Consider the following 16,957-nt stretch of genomic DNA (forward strand, 5'->3'; position numbering starts at 1 on the left):
AGAGTGGCGCGAGTGATGTCACAACACAACCTCTGCTGCAGTGTGGTACATGATATTGGATTTATTTATTATATTTTTTTGATGATCATGAACGCCGCGGAGAGAGATCATGCGGGTATCATCACCGAGACTGACGCGTGCAGTAAAGCAGTCAAATTTAGAAATATATTGGGATCAAGGTTGGCTTCGGCTCAACTGTGTATTTGTTGCTGCATAGATTCAAAATGCATTAACACCGCACGGTTCGTGCAGCTAATAATTTTTTTTATATTCGGCTGCCCACGGCGCGATAAAAAGCTGCGAAATGCCAACGAGCGTGAAAATCGCTATTTTGTCCGGCGAATTAATTTGCAATAATTTTTTTCTTAATAATACCTCTGATTAGATAACTTTTATAGTTTTTTATAAGCATGTCTTCTTTATTAAGCAAAAGTCAATTAAACTTTCAAATGAAGGGTTGAAGATCGTACAAAAGGCTCCCCTTAAATATTTTTAAGAAAAATATAAGTCAAGACGTCAATCACTTCTCTTTTGAAGTGTCTCAGACCTTTCCGATCAACTGACGTGAGCATAAATTTACCATATTTATAATTGGCGATTCATTTCTGCATATTCGATTATTATAATTTTATTTTTCAAATGTGGCCCTGCCGTATAAAAAGGAAGGATCAGCGAGAGGGACGAGATATGTTACACAGTACGCGTATCTGAAGTGAAAAGAGCAGCAGTGTTTTTTTTTTTGCCGAGTGTGGATAAGATTACCTGGGCTGCTGCGATGATGAAATGTGAGATGATGAAAAAAGTCGACGAGACAAAGAGCGCCAGGCAAGACCCGAGAGAGAGGACGAAAGGAAAAAAGAGAGGCTGAGAGAGCGAGAAAAGACACAACACACCAAGTGCTACACGCAATGTATGCTTTTTTGTAATTTATTTGTAAGGTGCCTGCTCTCTTTGTTTTGTATTTGCCAATCCAGTTTAGAAAATTAAATCGGACTGTGCTAATTTGAAACAATTTTAAAAAAAAGTTGATTTTGTTAAACAATTCGATTAATTAAAGATTTTATTGTTTCTTTTTTTTATTAAATAATTATTTTTAGACAGGCGAAGTGTATTTTTTTTGTTTTAAATCACTTTGGTGTCCTAAATAATTCTATAGTGGAATTTTGTGTTAATTAATGTCACAAGCCCTTTTCTCGGAGGTATAAATTGAACGGTCGCTGCAATTAAACTTTAACCAGAAATTATGGAAATTACTAAACTACGGTGTCAGATGCTGTTCGTTGGAGGCCCATTATATACCGCGGGAGAACTGCTGTTGCTGGAGCCGCGCAAGTATGTCTGTGTCATAACAAAAAATATCATCTGCGCCTCTCTTTTCTACACGCGCGCGCGGCAGATGCATTTTCGAGAAACGATGCTCTGCTGCCCTTCGCGCGCGCAATAATTAGCCGTCATTACCCGAGTGTTATTCCGCAGAAGTGATACCGGATGGGATGCTTCAGATGCCGCGAACGAGATATACGAAATAATGATGCATGTAGTAAAAAAATTAAATTGAGTTGATGGAATTAGAAGTCGATTTTGAAATCAGATAAATTGGCGAAATTTGCAGCTTTCCGCAGCAATGACAGCTGCCGAGCGCAAATGTTTTAATTATGCAAATTTTTTAACATGATAAATCAATTAGACAAGGCTTAATCATAGTAAATTATCAAATCTTCAATTTTTTAATCGCTGTATTTTTCCGCATATTTTAAGTAAAGTCCGATTAAAATCAGCTGATTTCAATTTTAATAATTGATTCTATTTACGGCCTCACAAATCGCACGTTTGGTGACAAATTCATGACCTAATCCGTCTCTGTTTGCACAAACAAAATTTTAAATAATAAGCGCATATTCGGCTGTTGCAGAGCCTGAGAGCCGAGCCCTTTGTCATCAGCGCGGTGGCAGACTTAATTAGCATTTAGTAAAATTTAATTAGGACCGGTTATGAATATTAAAAATGCGCGCTGAGGATGATGCGGCACAATAATCGAAATCCCCAATCTCTTTACTGAAACACTTGGTGCGAGTACAAGTAATTTTATTGCGCCTCTTGCGCGCCGCAGTGCTGCGTGAAAATAATAATAAAAAAATTGTACGCCGGAGAGCAACGTGCAGATCAGCCAGAGATTTCGCAGACAATTATATTTATATTCTTGATGAGCGAGGGGAGCCGAAACAAAAAATTATGCATTCAAATGAAGTTGATAAGGAGAGGAAGGGAAGAATATATGCAGATTTTCGCGAAGCTCCTGAGCTGAAAAGCTGCAGCCCCTCTTTTTGGCGAGAATTATTGAAATTAATTTTTTGCTGCGCGCGAATCTCCTTGCATATGCCATACTTGGCTCATGGGAACTCTTCATTAACTGAGCAAAAAATTAATAGACGTTAAAATCCGCAACCCTCTTTATAAATTTTTTTTATTGTTTTAAATTATTGTTGTTGGCATGAAACGGTTTCGCAAGGCGACATTGATTTATAGAAAAACTCGATATATGCGGATGGAGAAACTTCAGCTTCTCTTTTTCTTTCAAACACTTTCAAATTGATATCAGCAAGATCGATCAGGATGAAGTGCAGGTTGTTGGCAGCCAAAGCGCGCGGATCGAATGCGAAAAAAAAAACGACAGCTCTATGAGGTGAAATCAATCCAATAAACAAACAAGACGCCAATTGATACGAGAGGGGAAAAATATGACAGCTCGTGCAGCAGTTTGAATAATAAATTAGCACGAGCGGTTTCGAGCTGAAACATGGTGAAAATGCATAAGTGCGCGAGATGCGGCGATTGGAATACTGAAGGAGATATTGCGCGGCAGCTTCGATATGACTTTCTTTCTGCATTTGGACCGATTGCAACGGCTAATGCAAATCAAGGCGGATGCCAATGCCACGCGATGTTCGAGGAAAAAAATTTTTAATGGAGGCGTCGTCAAGTCAAACAGTTGATTAAATTTAAAAATATTAATTCAAAATTAAAATTAAAATTTTAAGCGAGTGTTTATTCTTCACAAATCAAGTCAAAATAAAAGAGGAAATTATAAAAAATTTAAGTTGCTAAAACAAAAATTTCGCGCCGAGATGGGTCGCAGTTCAGTATTTTTGTTAAAAACAAAACAATGCGCTTGTTGGAAGAAAAATTAATTGAAACAAAAAAGGAACTGAGCTGGAATTTTAAGATTTTCTTTTTTAAATTAAATAAAAGTATTAAATTTTAAAAGAAATATTGTTTTAGTTCTTCTCTTTTTCTATAGATAAATTTTTAAAGATTTTGAAGAATTCTCCTTTGCATCTCAGCTAAAATTCCTCTGAGCATCTCTCTGCACTTGATCAGCGCATTGTTTGTAGGTATATAAAGATCAAAACATGTTAAAGCTTTGCCAACGAGTCTGGAAATTTGGGTCGCCGTGTTGTTGCTGGAATTCTGGGAATTCTGTGCTGGCACCCATTGTACGGAGATGCTTTGCAGACACGGGGGTGCAATAATTTTTCTCGCTTGTCAACACAGAAGCCTCCGACCTTGGCCACAAAACAACGTTTGACGAAAAAAAAGATCGGAAAAACGGCAGCATCTCATTTTGGGGTGGTTTACATGGCCTTGTGTAGCGGCGGCGGCCCAAGGGAAAGTCAAAACGCTTCTAGAAGCGGGGCGCATTATCGCATTATTTCGTGTGCGAGACCTTCTGAAAGAAAGAAAGGCCTTTTTGATCCCTTCTCGCCAGCAGCATCAATAGAGATGAGGGCCAGAAGGGGATGCATAATGGGCCCGCGCTGAATGAATATCAAACAAGATGTTTTTACATGTCATGGACCACAATTATATGCTCGGCGCGCTCGACGTTTTTGTATAAAAAATTATATAATGCCGCATTCAGAAAACGCACACGCAAAAAGCTGAGCGGCCAATAAATCAAGTACGCAGGTTGCACAAACAAGAGAGTTTATCATTTTTCCTTCGGGGGATGGATGGACCGTGACTGATACTTGGCCTTGGACCATCCAAATGTGTTCAAGTTTCTGGTCTCTTTCGTTGCAGATCGCAGGGTTGGCAGGATCGAAATTGGTTGAATTATAATGTGTTAATTTATACGCATCCTATGAATGATTTGCTAATTTCAATATTTATCTATATAAACGATTTTCCTTCGCCCAGTTTTTAATTTCAATCATGCTTTGAGAATTTAATTAAAAAACGCCAAAAACTTTTGCAAATCATGCAATTTTTTGACAGCTACGTGGGCTAATTTTAATTTGTTAAATTAGTTATTTGTTAGGTTAAGTTAGCCAGGACCAGAGGTTAGGTTTTTATGGCCCTCAAATAATAATTTTTTATTAATTTTGTATGGTGTAATTAAGAACTGCTAAAAATTGAATAACACGTTTTGCCCTGTAGAATTAATTGAATCATAATTCCACTCAGATCATTATTATGCTTTTGCCAACATTTGTAACATGAAAAATAATTTTTTTTTAAAATATTGTGTCTATTTAAGTAATGTTTCATACGCACATTATTTTTTAGGAAATTTTACTATTAATTTTTAAAAACTTTAATTAATATAAATTTATATAAAATAAAAATATGCAAAATTTAAAAACAATTTAATTAGAAAATAAATTAATAAACTTTAAAACTATTGTAAGGACTAATATAATTTTAAAAAGTACTTACAAAATTAAAGTCCTGGGCTCAAAACTCCTCACAGGCACTTGAGTGCACCTCTTGCCGGCATAACAACGATCGAGTGCCCGCGATTGTCAACCACCGAGCACAACACAAAGTCCAGCTGTCCGAAATCGATTTCGTCCGACGACAAGGGTGGTTGCTGCGTGCGTTTGTTGTTCAGCGGGGTAACGTGCGGCCGTCTGTGTTTTTCGCTCGTGTCCGCAACACAGACTGATACCTCGAGAGCCAACTTCTTGGGTCTCCTCCCCAGAGTCTCAGGCAGAGAAAGGTGCCTCGGCGGGGTGGGGAGCCGCGGAGGCCGCCTCTTTCCGCCGCGCCAGCTCTACCAGCGACCGCCGCTGCTCCTCGTAATAAATAAAATAATGCGCGCTCTCTCGAAAAATTGTACATTATTGCGGCATAAGTTTTGAATCGAGACGCTTTTTGTTTTACGACTCGAATGTTTGTTGAAAATCAGCGCTTGCCGATGTATTTGTAATTGGGACAGTTTAAAAGAAAACATTTTTGCTTGTTTATTTTATACTGGAAATCAACTGTCTTTTGCGTCACAAAATTATACTGGGTTTTCATGTATAACTTATTTGTATTTTATGCAAACCTTTCCCAGAAATTTAGATTTCTGAAAATATAAAAAATGTGAAATATTTTAACAATTATTTTTATTACCTGAAGAAAAATGTTTTAAAAATTGCTGAAATAGGCGTTATTCTCCCTTCAGACACTTCATTACTTATGATTTTAAAGTGAAAGTTAATTTAATATATTTTTAAAACCTCTTTAGCATCTCCAAATCAGACAACTGGGTTCTGAATTAAAAATTTGAAGAATTTCCGCCACTAAACTATAAGATTTTAGAAAATTATCAATTGAAATATTTGTAAAGTTCATAATATTAAATAAAATCCCATTGTTATAATTTTCCTCCTCAGCAGTAGTGATATTTTAATTATTGTTAATTTGTTAGTGAGAGTGTGAATTTTTTGTAATTTTCATAAGTCGAGTTTGCATTGTTAAGTGAATTCCAGTTTCCATTTTTAATTTTTCAAAAGAAATTTTGATGTATTTTCAGAAACTGAGCGAGAAAAGCAATGCTTGGAAAACGAATTAATAGATGCAAATTTCAACTTTTAATTGGAAATTTTGATTCTTTTCCAAAAACAGATTCGAATTTCTGTTTCCAAAACATTATTTTTCCAATTTAAAACTCAAAAATTTAGACAAACGGCAACACACTGAACTGAAAAAATCCGAAAATTTCTTTTGAAAAATATTTTACTATGTTTCAGCTAAAATAAACTTTTCATTTTTAAGCACGTCATTTGAATTGGTTTCAATTCACTTGCAAATACTTAATCGTCAAGGAAAGCGATTCAATTTTAATTCAATTGAAATTTTCGTCACGGACACGATCAGCGGGTTGCATAAGCTGGCGGCAAATAAACATGAGCTCTCTCTGCTTCGACAGAGATCGGCTCTGCTGTGTACTTGATTTTCCCAATAGCGAGACTTGCATGAAGTGTAATGTGATTAGGTGGGCCGGGGTAAGTGGATCAATGGATGGGGTGTCTGATTACCGAGGTGGCTCGTGATGGTCCATATGCAGCATAAAAATATGTTTACGGCGGCGCCTTGGGCCGCCGCGTCGAAGTGACTCGGGAGGCTTCTTTAATGTATGCGGATGGCCTCATCTTCTCATTATTACATTGGCTTCTCTTATTCTGCAGCCAGAGAATAAAATCCGCGCCACATTCGAAGGATTTCTTTCTTTCTCTGCCAGAGATAATCACATTATTTGAGAGTTTATGCACACGAGGTGTCTCTCTCGTCCATGCAAGAATTTTTCACATTTCTCATTTCATCGACACCAACTCAGCTCGTGGGTCATAAAAAAAAATAACGTGATCTCATCCGCTTCTCAAAAGGAGATTCTCCTTAAATATAAAAGACGCTTGTGCTGCTGCTGATCGAATCAATACACAAACATTATGTGCCTTGAATTTCATTAGCCGGAATTAAGGTTGGGTCTTCTCTCTTTCTCTCTATAGATTATTATTATTATTTATCTGTCGCCGCTCGCGCGCGTCTCTTTTGATGTCGCGACGAACGCAGGCATGCACTCGAGAGAGAAACTATGTATACTTTTGACTTGTGAGCGCGGAGGACTCACTGGCCATTTTCAATCGCCATCAACATATACGTGGCACTTCCTTCGGGGGAAATTCTGTCTCTATACACAGCAGTTTTGTTGTGTGCTACATTTCTGCGCGCAGATCTTGCGCGTGATAAATCGGAAGTAGTGGACTTTTGCACTCAGCGAACGTATTAGTTTGATCACTTTCGGAAACAAGCTAGGAAAAGTGCGGTGACGCGTGAAAGCTATTCTAGAGCCACTATAGGAAAAAAATGTGAGGCAAAAGCAACAAAAATTGCTTCTATTCTCATTGCCCGACTTCGTAGTTATTTTTAATTTTTACATATTTTATTAAAGATATAAAAATATTTAAATTTTTTTAACAGAATTAGTCTTATTTACCAATGAAACTCAACATTAATTTTTTTTTTGGCAATTTGAATTTAAAGTCGGCTATTCCTCGACGGGTTTTAATTTGAAAGTAAAATATTAAGAACAAAATTGGTTTTTACAATAATTCTTGTCAAAATAATTTCACAGCTTCTAAATTATGGCTGCAGCCCACAGCCGAACATTACATGGAGTAGGAAATTATGTATATTGCTTTTCTTAAACAATAAAGAACTCACAAAACCCTTCGAGGAAAAGTCGACTTTAAATTCAAATCAACATGATTGTGAAATTCTACCACAAAATTATACTATTAATTATTATTGAATTTAAATTTAAATATAAATTGATTGATTAATGGTGATTTGAATTTAAAATCGGCTTTTCCTCAATGAGTTTTTGTGAGTTGTTTATTGTTTCAGAAAAAACAAAATCCTGCTCTACATGTTTCGGCTGCGGGCTGCAGCCACAATTCGTGAGCTTTCTCGGCGATGGTCGAGAGAAGACTCAAAAAAGCCGATTTTAAATTCAAAACTCCATGAATCAACCCTCGATCGTGAAATTCTTCAACAAAATTGATCGATTAAATTTAGATCTGTTTACAATATTGGAGGGTTTCACAGTAAAAAAATAGAATTAGAGAAAACCTGATCTTTTGTAGTTTTGAATTATATCATCAGACATTTGTATAATAAAAATCAAATTTTGCATGAACTATAAAGCAATTTTGAGATATAGATATATAGATATATATTAAATTTGATACAATCCAGACTTTGCAGTTTATCAACTATATTCATGAATATAACCGTTTGGTACTGCATGGGTGAATAAATAATCAAAGTTTTAATTGATATTCAAAATGAATTGAATACCAATATTCATATGTCTGTTTATTTAAAGTTTTCGAGATATTCATACAACGTTCTTTTTTTTTTTTAACTCGCATGATAATTTATAAAGTTTCCTCTTTCATGCTCTGAGATTTCAAGTTCCAACTGAAATTCGGACAAAGAGTGGCTTTTATAAAGGATGCTCAATGTTGAGAAAAAAAAATGCTCCGTTGCGGCAGTTTGGTCTGTTCGGAGCATCCGAGCCGTGCATGCTAAGATGTGGAGTGACCACTTTTTTGGCCGATGTCCAGCTCGGCGGAGAAATATTTATCTGTGCTGCGATGGCCGAGTGACCACTGGCGCAGGGGTCACTCTTTCGGGGTGCGTGAGAAGAAGCTTCTCGCACTGACCGGTACTCGTTTTACCCCTTTTCAAAAAACGTGAAGAGACGCGTATATGCATTTTTTTCATCGGCTAATAATTTCGTAATAAAATCGCTCCCCTCGAGATTCGCGTCTTAACTGCACCGTTCAGACCACTTTAAAGAAGCGTGCAAACTAGATTGGACGAGAGCGGGTTAGGGTGGACGTTGGACACTGACCGGGGAGCAGAAAAAACCTGCACCGACACCGTTCGTCTTTCACCCCTTGCCTCGTCTTGCGGCCCAAGTGCGGCTAGAAAAAACGCCGACGATCCATTTTTCTGCATTTTGGAGCGAGCAAATGAATCAATATTGCAGTGGCAAAGGTCGCCAACGGCTGATTTAATGAACGACAGCTTTTTGAAATTTCGTTTTCTTCTTCTTTGTTCGAGGACCCTCTTATTTTGTGCTTAAGTATGAATTAGGACTGCGTGAGGGGGTTGCCGGTGGGTGACATGCAGGGTGGATCATTCTAGGAGAATTTTGTTAAATTAATATATATGATGCAAAGAACCAAACATAATAATAATGTTACATTAAAGTTAAACGATAATAAAACGTTGTTAATTTATTAGTGTGAGTGTGTTTTTTTGTAAATTTCAGTGTAGAGTTGTGTCGTGTTTGCGTTGTTAAGTGTATTTCAGTTTCCGACGTTTCCGTATTAAATTTTCAAAAGAATTTTAACGTGGATTCAGAAACTGAGCGAGAAAACCAATGCTTGGAAAACGAATTAAAATGTCCACATTTCAACTTTTTCCTAGTCATGTTCAGGGTGTTGCCGCTTGTCTTAGTTTTTTAGTTTTACGTGGAACTATTAATTATTTTAAAACAGAAATTTTAAACTGTTTTAAAAATGATTAAAATTTCCAATTAAAAGTTGAAATTTGGACATTTTAATTCGTTTTCCAAGCATTTGGTTTTCTCGCTCACTTTCTGAATCCATGTTGAAATTCTTTTGAAAAGTTAATAAACGTAATATATTTTCTACAAATAAATGTTTTATAAATTAAATTATTATTATATTTTTACAAATTGATTTAATAATGTTGTTAAATTTATTTTATATTTTTATCAAATATTGTACACAATAATTTTATATAACATTCTTAGAGAAAAACTAAAATGAGCTAATAATATTACATATTTTTCTTAAATATTATATTTTTGTGTTCAAAATTGGGATATAGCATTTAAAAATTCATTTTAAAATAATTCACATTAGGAAATAGTTGAACACTAAATTTTTAATAATTAGAAGAAATTAAGAAAATTAAAACAATCAAAAACCTTGCAAAACAAAACAATCTTTATAAAATGACCCTGAGTCAGCGGAAATTATTTCTCTGACAAAATATTTGTGTGCAAAAATGTCATCTGCACTGACCCCCTATTTTTTCATCCGATTCAAACGGCTAACTCGGCATGAAAAGCAGCTCGCCGGTCGCACCCCAGCAGCTCCGACGAGTGTCCTTTCATCACAGTTTTATATGCGACGAGACGCATCAAAAGCGCACCCCGGCCCAAAAAAACTGGTCACTCAGGTGATGCATAGATTAAATTCTTCCTCGCGAGTTTTTTTTTCAGCCGTGCACGGTCGTTTATCTTGGTCAAGGGACAATGCGGCTCTGCTACATGATCCCCTAGGTCCGGCCGTTAAGGGGTAAGTTACTCTGGGGTCAGCGGCAGCATCTTCGAGGGTGTAAAGAGCGACGCTACAGGATCCGGCCCTCGACGCAAATCTACCCCTTGCGCGTTTTTTGCGCCACATGCATCAGGCAGCGACTTGAAATTTTCTTTGAATTGTGAAACTTTTACAGCTTATTTTATGTAATTGAAAGGTGACAATTTTTTTTGCCTATTTATTATAAAATTTTATATCTTTTTTTTTGCAAAAATAATGCTTTACCGCATATAATATTTCCACAAATTTAATTAAATTTATGTCTTTACAAATAATTTTAAGAGTTCCATAGATCAGATGTCAGATGTGATGTTTCAATTTGATAGCATTCTTGAACACATAACGCATAATTAAAAAGAAAGTGGACAGCCTACGAGTCATTGTTTAAGTAAGTAAAATTTGCGTTATTTATGGGACGGTTGTTTAAATAATATTAAATATTAGGAGTAACTTTAAATTTTTAACACTACTATAGTCATTAATGATACATAAAAAAATTAAAATAAAATTATTCAAAAAAATTTCAATTATTTAATTTAATAAAAAAATATTTGCATAAATACAATAAATTGTACATATAATAATAGTCACACATATAATTAAAGAAAATAAATTATTTTATATGCACTATTAAAAACGTTTAATATTTTATAAGTTTTTACTAACAATAAGCGTATATACAACTATATGACTGCGGTGTTATCAGATAGTGTTATAAATTATGTTTCTATTTTGACATTGGACAAAAATGATTTAAAAATAAGCATATTTCTTATAAAATTTTATATCAATTTTTTGCAAAAATAATAAAAGATATAAAATTTCCACAAATTTAATTAAATTTATGTCTTTACAAATAATTTTAAGAGTTCCGTAGATCAGATGTCAGATCTGACGTTTCAATTTGATAACATTCTTGAACACATAACATAATTAAAAAAGGAGTGGACAGCCTACGAGTAATTGTTTAAGTTAAGAAAATTTGCGTTATTTATGGGACGGTTGTTTAAATAATATTAAATATTATAGGAGTAACTTTAAATTTTTTTAAACTACTATAGTCATTACATAGAAAAAAATACATACATACATACATAAAAAAATTAAAATAAAATTATTAAAAAAAAAATTCAATTATTTAATTTAATAAAAAAATATTTGCATAAATACAATAAATTGTACATATAATAATAGTCATACATATTATTAAAAATAAATTCTTTTATATGCATTAATGAAAACGTTTAACATTTTATAAGTTTTTACTAAGCGTATATACAACTACGACTATGGTGTTATCAGATATTGTTTTAAATTATATAATTACCCCCATTATGACACTAGACAAAATTAAATAAAAAAAAGTGTTTTTTAAGTCTTATCAAAACCAAGCACAATTGACTGCGGCAATCAATTTTGTCCTATTATTATTATTTAAGGAATGATTTTATCTTCTCAATCGCACTTCAGAAATGAGTCATTACAAAGTGGTCGTCTAATTAATTTTAAGAAATGGGTTTGCCACTTTTTCTTTCACTCTCAGAGAGGACGATAAGTTATTTTGTGAATGCGCGCCGTCTTATGCATTTTAATAAAATAATAAAAACGCTCTGCCGTGAAATATAAGAGCGCGCACGGTCGGCTGCGTTTATTCAAATGAAGGCAGGTATGATGCATTTATTTATTTTGTTTAGCCGGTCCTCTGCTTTGTGCTAAACATTATTAATGAGAGTTGTTAATCCCTGCCGCGGCACCCAAGGATAAAAAAAATAAAAGGAAAGAGATACAGCGACCAGCCGCATTATTATCTTTCACTTCCCGCCGTGCTTTTTTTGCCGATTGTAAAAACAAATGGTGAGTTGACAATTATTATGAAAGGAAAATCATAATGAAAAAAAAATGAGGGAATCGTTGGTATTAACGTCTCTCAAAGATATCAAACCTGCTCATAAATGTCAAAAATGCAAATAAAATTTTAAATTAATTTAATTCATTTTACATTATTAATATTTTTGTTGTTTATTTGTCCTAATTTTTATACATCACATTATTTGCATTGAATTGTTGATTTTGTTTTAAAGGAATTGTTGGAAAAAACGGCAGCACCACTAGTCAAAATTTTGATATAACTTCCAAGATCAAAAAGACCCCATCCGCCGCACTGAGCGTTTTAATTGACTTGATTTTTGTTATTATCAACTTTTACTATTTATTTTTAAATTTTTTAAAAAGCAAAATATGTTTAAAAACCAAAAGTTACATGACCAATTGTGTAATTTTTGGAAATTAATTGATTGTGAAAATTAAAATTTTCGCCGAAGGAGTTGCAGAAGGTTTTGTATTTTTTTATAGAATCCAACCTTCGCTTTTTATTGAAAATAAATAAGTATTTCCGACCCGATAATCATATATGGTCTTTATTGAAAACTCAATTGAGTACAACTTTCAACTTACATCTTAGAAGGTTAAAATTAAGATTCACAATTTATTTTATCAGTTTGCGCGACAGGGTTTCCAAAGTTTTTCACTTATTTTTAGAATAGTCATTAATGCTAAGCACTCGGTGGTTGCACTCAGCCAGATGATATTGGGTGCATTTCTCACCGCATAGCAAACACACGCATGAATCACTTTCCTCGAAACACTGTTGGCGCTCGGAACTATTGCTACAGATTTGATTATGAAAGCCGTGCATGGCAAAGCGACAAAACACATGTCTTTTATCAAACAAGGGTTGTTTCCATACATCATTTCTCATTGCCGGCGTGTCATTGAATTTCACATTAAACCTATTTTCATGTTCAGAATTATAGCTCTCAAGGAACTTGACATAATTACCCGTCTCCGGGAGATCGTATTTTTCTTTCAAATCGGTAACAAACAATTTCTCATCGACTAATTTGTACACATAGGTGTTTTTGTTGTATTTTGAAACTCCCATTACTATCTTAAAATATCGAGATTTCACTTTTTCTAGTTCTTCAAAATCTTTTTCACTGAGATGTTGCCAAATAATTTCAATACCGTAAGAGGCCATCGGGGCAAATTTCAAATTAAACAATTTTTTCGCACAATCAATAGACAATTTTCTCAAATCTCCATACATATTCATCGCAGTTAGCGCATTTTCCTTTCTCCGTGCAATATGTTCAGTGAAATCTCTACCTGATCTTTGGAAGTAAATTCCTAAGTATGGGAAGTTTTTTACATATTCTATTTCATGGCCGTCAATCACTATTTTATCGTCCTTTGCATATTTCCCCTTTCCTCCTGTTGTGAATTTCATCATTTTTGTTTTTGAATAGTTAGGTTTCAAATAGTTTTCTTTAGCATATTCTACAAATTTGTTCATGACTGCTTCAATTTTCTTAACATCGTTACTAATAAACACCATGTCATCTGCATAGAAATAAAAGTCTACTCCTTCGATTGTTTGAAATATTTTCACAATATCATAGATATATATGTTAAAGAGGAGGGGACTCGAATTCATTCCTTGCTTGAATCCATTTGACTCAACAAAAGGCTCAGATTGAGATATTCCATCATTAATACTAATAAAATCTAAGTCTAAAAATTCGGCCAGTAAACTCAATTCCGTTTTGGACAATTTCTTTTGATTTATAATTTTTTGCAGCAGTATTTTTCTATTTGACAAGTCAAATGCTTTTGTGAGATCAATAAAAATAGCATACATCTTTGTGCCTTTTTCATTAACGGTTTCGATAATTTTTGATTGCAATTTCTGTGCCGCCTCGAGAGTTGACTTGCCAGGCATGAAACCGTATTGCTCCTCGGGTATTATGTTTTTAAATTTTTCCATTATTCTCCTGTTCAGAATTTTGTCAAGTAGTTTACATAATGTGTTGCTGAGGCAAATTCCTCTATATGAGTTACAGTCATTAACACTTCCTTTATTTTTGTACAAAAGTTTCATTGTGGAATATTTCCATTGCTTCGGAATTTTTCCTAAGGTCAGACATTTATTGAAAAATTTGTTGAAAAGTGGAAGCATGAATTGAACAAGGGATTTAATATTTTCATTTGTAATGAGGTCTGGGCCAGGAGCCTTTTTGTTTTTCAGATTTTTCACTGCCCAGAGAATTTCCGCGTCGAAAATTGGTTCGCAGGAAATTTCTTCATCATAATGGTTTAAGAGCGATTTTAGGTTTAAACTATCATCTCCTTGAAAGTTTTCACAGTTGAGTATTTTTGTCATGTGTTTAATCCAGTCTTCGAGGTCAATGGGGTTTTGTATTTTATCAATTATTTCGACTGGCTGTTTTAGGAAGCGGTAAGCTTCTTGTTCTGCCTCAAATATTATTTTTTCTTCTTGTTTCTTATTAAATGTGAGTTTTTTACTTTTTAGCAGAATTTTGTAATCTTTCTTAACATCCAGCAGTCTTTTCAGTAGGAATTCATTTCTGAAATTTGACATTAGGAGTGAGTGATAGATATGAACAAGGTCCCTTCTTTTCAGAAAGCATTCGCAATCAAACCATGGTTTACTTATTCTATTATTTTTGCGAGGGACCTGTTTTGATTTTTGAACAATGTCCAGAATGTGTAGATAAAAGGCTTCAACATTGTCATTATCGATCAAAGTATTTAAATTGACATAGTCATTATTAACTAGGAATTCAAGTCTCTCTAAATCAATTTTATATACTGGTTTTGCTTTATTTTCAGAGACCCGATAATCATATCTCAGATTATTTTTTCTTTCGCAGAAGCTGCAAACACGTAAGAGGCCGTGACGTTTCACGAATTGTTTGCGACCCGCACCGGAGAATGAATCACGTTTTTCCACGGCATTGCACTCTTGCATACACAATTTATCGCGAGAAGCGAGGAGGTGGACGGACGTTTTATCAGCTCGGAAAAGTGGTCAAGGAAACCATAATGCTCAGCAGCACAGACGACGGCGCAGAAAGAGAGAGAAAAAGTGGGCCGAGAGAGGCCTTTTCTCTGCTCGCAGCAGTTTTCCTCCTTTTCATATATATTTATGCCGAGAGCTGGAGAAGAGAAAAAAAGTTGCACCACCACTCTCATTACGTGTGCAATAATATTTTTTTTCTCTCTGGCTATGGCGGCGGGTGCTATTAAGCAGCAGCACTTCCTCCACGGCCGCAGATAAAAAAAAATAAGCACACGGCACTGATAATTATAATATTTAAAAGTCATCAGTCGGGAGGCGCGCACACAGGAAATATCCCACATGATAATGGGGCTGCTGCTGGACATCAAACAGTGAATATGCACATTTGAAAACGGCCTCTTATCAGCCTCTTTTCCACATGGGGAGAGAGTGCTGAGAATAAAATTCAAAGTGAGAAGCTCTCTTTGTGGCTTTAGCTCCTGAATTTTAGTGGGCGATATAAAATAACTCTTTTCTAGACTCAATTGCCTTCTTCAGAGTAAGAGAAGAAATCAAAATTTACAAGAAAAAATAGCTCCAGATTGATTCCCACGAAAATTTTTTGTTTGAAACATTTCAGAAGTTCCAGAAAGAAAAAGTTATTACATTAAATTGCAAACCAGCTAAATTAAATTTTACTGTCCGAAGCGGCCAACTATTTTAATAATTTTATGCTATTTAATTCAATTATATTGATGAAATTATGAGTATAACAACTGGAAAATTATAATAAAGAAATAATATGATAAATGAAAAAGAAAATCGATAGTTGATTTGTCTTTTTCTATTAAAGGTTTTTCTTTATATAACAGTATAAATTTCCCTTAGGAATTGATTCACCTCACACTCGATAACGAGTAGTGCAAAAATAAAAGAACACAATCTTTCACACATTATCCTCCAAAATCTCCATACACTTTAATTGTCTGGTTTGGAGATTAAATTGGAGTAATAAAGAAGAATTAAGAGTACTGATCATATTCATATCTAATAAGATGTAATAAATTTATAAATTCAAATTTCCTTCTAAGAATTATCACTCATCAGTCGATTTTGCAGACAATACTTAAACTTTACTTTTGTAGCATTAATTAAACAAAATTAGAACCAAGGCGTTAAATATCATTTTAAATCCTATTTACACAAAATAACCAATCAGAGAATCGAAAGAAATTTATCATTTTAGAAATTAAATGAATTAAAATAATAATTATTTATTTAAAAATAGTTATTTAAAATAAATTAAAATAAAATATATAGTAAAATTACAAAAAGCTGAAAACTTTAATATAATTTATTTAAAATTTATCTATTGTTATTTTTATTTAAAACTAAAATTTTACTTGGATGTTGGTTCAGCATTGTAAATACGTTAAGTTCAGAATTGTTGTGCTTTTTCGTCACGCTCGTCGAACACCCACTCTGCAAGGAGCACCTGTCCTGCTCCCTCATCTCTCTCTCTGCTCTTACTGCGCTTCGTTGGCGGGGGCCCTCGAATTAAAATTAAAACCGGGTAAGAGATCGGGTGGCCTTGCCGAGTTAGAGAAACACAATAACGTGTATCACTCATTAATTCGGCTTTCGTGCAGACTCGGTGGCGAGAAAACCACAGGTCTGCAACCGGCGCTGCATCTCCTTCCTGCGCAGCGCGAGCAATTTTCGAGGATTTAGTGGAAACGGAAGTCGAAGAAGAAGAAATTCTTCTCCAAACTGGTTCGAGAACAAAGAGCGAGATCTGCAGATAAAAGTTATGTAATTACCGCGGCACGGAAGAAGAAGAAGAAAAATCGGCGAGCATCCTCTATGCCCGATCGAAATCAACAAAACAGCTTTTAAATTTTTTTTTTTATTC

The 16,957-nt window shown here is 34.5% G+C and overlaps 1 protein-coding gene across 3 annotated transcripts in view; it reads right to left on the minus strand.

Annotated features, from left to right (window-relative positions):
- The window catches only part of LOC132195135 (ras-responsive element-binding protein 1), a 65,703-nt gene that overhangs the window by 42,022 nt on the left and 6,724 nt on the right, over nt 1-16,957 (minus strand). For 2 of the 3 annotated variants that reach the window (XM_059616924.1, XM_059616922.1), the window contains exon 1: nt 4,717-4,936. The exons of the other annotated variant lie outside the window; for it this stretch is intronic. The gene's annotated coding sequence lies outside the window, so the exon portion shown is untranslated. Of the gene's footprint in view, nt 1-4,716; nt 4,937-16,957 lie in introns of those variants that run through there. 3 annotated transcript variants of the gene reach the window in all.

Source organism: Neocloeon triangulifer, unplaced genomic scaffold (assembly GCF_031216515.1).
Source record: "Neocloeon triangulifer isolate White Clay Creek 2 clone unplaced genomic scaffold, ASM3121651v1 ptg000009l, whole genome shotgun sequence".
NCBI lineage: Eukaryota > Metazoa > Arthropoda > Insecta > Ephemeroptera > Baetidae > Neocloeon > Neocloeon triangulifer.